Consider the following 4,643-nt stretch of genomic DNA (forward strand, 5'->3'; position numbering starts at 1 on the left):
CATCTGTCCTTCCTTACTGCCTACCCAACCTTAACCAGCTTGACCAGCTCAGTAAGGTCAGATCTCAATGACAAATTCCTGTGTATGTATACGTGCACACAGAAATATGTATGTATACACATATGTAAAAAGTATGCATATGTGTACATGTACACACTTATACACATACATAACCTCGATTCTGGATACATGGAATCACTTAGATCCATAATCAGGGAGGTAAAGGTAATATTCACTGACCTGTTTAAATTATAGTACATATAATTGCTCATTTTTTCTCACTTCCGGTTTTCCCAACTCCAGTTTTCTATCCATTTACCTAGTGATGTTACAAAGTAAAGAGCTATTGTACTATATTCTCTAGGAGTGAAATCTAAGTAGTCTCATAAATGAAACCTGATAATTGAAACTATAATTCAAAATGACATTAGAAGGAGGAGGATACTGAAAATTTCAAGTATTTAAGTAGAGATAAAGGCAAACTAAAAGTTCAATGAGGTTTTCACTTTTGCTCCTTATGTAGAAGTGGAAGGAAGAAGACACCTCCTTTGCCTTCTACTCAGGAGAGCTTCAACCTCTGGATTAAGGCAGGAGCCCATCAGAAACGTCAATAGAACATTCTGCTCTTAGGTCAAGCCTTACACCTGGTGCTTTACTGTGTTTATGTATGGGCTACACGTGCTTTCTTCCTTATGAGAGAGACATCGTTGTGGGAAGTATTACTGTATTTTTATAACTGGAAATATTTTAGTATATAATGTTTAGAGGAGGAAGAAATTCATATTATTTGATACCTACCTTATGCATGGGATTGTGGTAGGGACTTTACCTATAGCATTTCATTTAATCCACAAAACAATGCTGTGAGGTTGGTACTGCTACCAATATTTTACAGATGATCGGACAGCCTCAGAGAATGTATATAACTTGCCTGTAGGTACAGAGTGGAGTACGGCTGTCAGACTTTAAAGTAAATGCTCTTTCTATAAAACTGCACTGCCTCTTCTACGGCGACCTCAATTCTGAAAAGAATAATTATAAGAATGGCCTAATTTCCTCATTGGTCTGAAGAAAATGTGGATCTACTGGAAATGTTTTTAAAGTAACTGACTTGCAGTTGAGTTATATGCTCCGAGTATATTTAATATAATATATATTATGGGCTCTGCCTTTGCCAAATCACTTCTGTCAAGAAACAGAATAACACTGAGATTAAGAAAATGAGTTCTGAAGTCAAACTGCACAAGTGCACAGAAGTGGTGCCACCACTTACTTTGTGACTTTGGGAAAGTCACCTAACCCCTCTGTGCTTCAGTTTTCTTCTCGTCTTTAAACCAGATCTAGTAACAGCACCCACACGGTAGTGTCGTTAGGATTAAATTACATATTTTGTCAAAAATCACAAATCAACACAAACAGTACTTACTGTGGACTAGACATTATTTCAGTGTCTTGCATATAGTAAATCATTTATTAATTACATCTCTATGAGGTAGGCTTTGCTATTATTTCCATTTTGCAGATGATAAAATTAATGCAAGAGGCTAAGTAATTTGCTCCAGAGCACCTGCCTATTAAAACCTGGTATTTGGCTTTGGAGTTTATGATCTTAACCACTAAGCTAGACTGTCATTTTGCTTAGCACAAAGTTCATGCTCCATAAATGTTAACTCTAGTATACACTTTCACACTTCTTCCAGCGGACCTGACGTCATTAAAGTGCGAGCACTGAGTTCATACCTGTACAGGAGGAATCGACACACCTCACATGGAGCTGGATGGAGTGTAGTCCCAGGGGCAAGATCGCAGCTTTCCTAAGCATGCTTCAGGGCACATCAATGAGGGCCAGGTACCATTCTGCCTGAAAGAGTAAGAATTAAATGCTGAATGGATTTATTATGAGCAACAAGCTCTAGTGAAGGGCTTTTGGAGGTATCCACTTAAAATGTTTTGCTTGTCTGATGTCGTACTATCTTTTTATTCTGGAAAATTCTGTATTTTACCCTGCTCTGGAAAAGCTGTGGTGTCCCAAAAGAAGTTATATGTGAATCATCATCGTCTATACTATAAGCTTCTTTGAAATAGAAAGCAATGTTTGGAACGTCATTGTTCTCTTAAGATCCAGTTGCTCACATATTTTCATGTATACAGTGGCGTGGTTCTCAGTCACACCTCTGGTTGCTTATTTATGTTAAACTGTTGCAATCAGTGTCTGACTGATTCGTCATAATGTCACAAATGCCTAAAGTAGAATCAACACATGTTAGGCATTCAATTAGTATGTATAGACTTTGTTTTTAAATTGTCTTTACTACGAAGTCAACAGGTAAACCAAAACAGGCATTTTTTTTTTTTTTTTTTTTTTGTGACGGGGGCCCTCCCCTCTCCTGGACGCACAGGCTCAGCGGCCGTGGCCCATGGGCGCAGCCGCTCCGCGGCACGCGGGATCCTCCCGGACCGGGGCACGAACCCGCGTCCCCTGCATCGGCAGGCGGACTCTCAACCACTGCGCCACCAGGGAAGCCCAACAGGCATATTTTATAGATCAGTGGTTCTCAAAGTGTGGTATCCAAAGCAGCAGCATCAGTAACGCTTGGTAATTTGTTAGAAATGCAAATTTCCAGTGCCCATCTCAGACCTATGAAAAAAGAGACTTTGGGTTAAAGACCAGCAATCAGAGTTTTTGTAAGACCTCCAGGTAAATCTGATGCAGAATAACGTTAGAGAATCACTGCTGTAGATTATACAAAAGCATGTCTGAAACACACACATCCTATAACTAACTCGTGAAAAAGAAGTTTGTCGTTTAGCATTCTTCCTAATTCATCTTTAAACGGGAGCAGTGGTGTTCCTTCTTTAGGCATTAGAAATATTTTCACGTTTTGCAGTAGGCCAAGGCAGGACTTAGAATAAGAGTAGCTTCTAGATTCCTTGGTATTCACAAATCAATTGACTCAGAATCTCTGCGGAGTGGAGTTGGGGTAGCTGCATATTTAGTAAACCCCTTTGGAGCTTCTTATGCAAAATAGGTTTATGAGAACCTTGGCATAAGAGCAACTGTAGTCTGAGGAACTTCAATGTGGACAGACTGTGAATTGCTTACGTCCCAGAGGGAAATTTGGTCTGTTTGTCCTGAAGCCTGAGGTTGTAGCTACTGAAACAGTATCCTTTTTTTTTGCCTGATAGTATCATATTTTACTAAATAAAAGCCATTTCATCTTTAGAATTCCACAATTTCTCTGCCCTGCCCTCTGTAGCGTGGCACCTAATTTCAGGTCTCTCAGTGGGTATTTTACTATCCCGTAGGAAAGCACACTACAGTGATAAATGAAGGTTGACCATGGCACCTCCAAAGAACACCTCTTTCATTGCCTTGTGTATAAGAAAGTTTTGTATTTTTCTCATGGTTAAGACACTGACTCCTAAATCAAGTGTGTTTTCCAATTATCAGTCACTAGTTGTTTGGAGCAGGCAAAAACCTTATTTTTTTCAAGAAATCTTGTGACCAAATTTACAGGCAAGAAGAAAACACTAATTAGAGGTACACAGAAATAAGCCTTGTATGAAATAAAATTCTGTAGGAGTTGCTGACAAGCTGGCTTTCGTACTTGGAGCACTTATAACAGTTTCTTATTATAGGAGTCACACGGCCCCGCCTCACCCAGGGGCCTATGGATAATATCTCTAGGATTCTGAAAATGTGTGAAGACAAAGGAAGGTAAGTGAGAATAACTGACTCCATGCTCTGGAATAAGAACTAAATACATTTCACAGTTCGTGATGAAAAACTCCAAGTAAGAAATCCGCAGATATACGTGGGGATATCTAACTGATAGATCGGAAATGGAAAGTAACCAGGCTGGGGAGCGTAGCCTAGTGGTGCTGGGAAAGGGAAAGAAATGGCTGATCAGATCTGTCTAGAGCTGGATCCAGGAAGTGACTAGGGGGTAAAACTCTCTTTCACCAGTGAGGAAAGCAAAGCTGACTATCTAGATTAATGCTGGGGCCCCAGGTTTCTTGTTGGCACATGTGAATGAAGCAAAGGTGAGAGTTTGAGAAACTCCATGTCTGATCCATGGAGTGGCAGTCGGGGTTTCAGGCTGGGGCTGAGTGGATCTCAGTAGCCATGGTTGCACCTCTGAGGGCAAAATAAGGTACGTTGCTCCTTTCCCTGATAAGAAGTTATCAGCCTGCTCGGGGGCCCTGCTTTTGCTGTCAGTGCAAGTGAGGATATCCCAGGTCATAGCATCCGGGCATGGCCAGTAAACTGATTCCTCTCCTGAGCAGCAAGAGCTCCGGGGCTTGAAGGCCACCTGGCTTCACTCCCCCACCTGCTGGATGTTTATGTGAACATATCTCTAGAGACAAAGTCCATTCGAATTAAAATCAAGCAGAACCTTCAGGTTTAGGCTAAAACTATTCTTCCAGGCAGTCTCCTGATGGCTCCTCTATCCTTCCTGGTCCCTGTGTTCATACATTCCTTGAATTAGCTGAAGAATGCAATCTAAGTAAACTCTAATTCCTTGCTGAGACATGACATGAATTTCTTTTTTACTCTCATTTCTTCTTTCTCATCTTTCTGGCCCTTTTACCCTGTTAGCATTTGGCTAGACATATTTTCTGCACCTACACTTTATTTAGTT

This window comes from Lipotes vexillifer, unplaced genomic scaffold (genome assembly GCF_000442215.2).
Source record: "Lipotes vexillifer unplaced genomic scaffold, Lipotes_vexillifer_v1.1 scaffold1621, whole genome shotgun sequence".
Taxonomy (NCBI): Eukaryota; Metazoa; Chordata; class Mammalia; order Artiodactyla; family Lipotidae; genus Lipotes; species Lipotes vexillifer.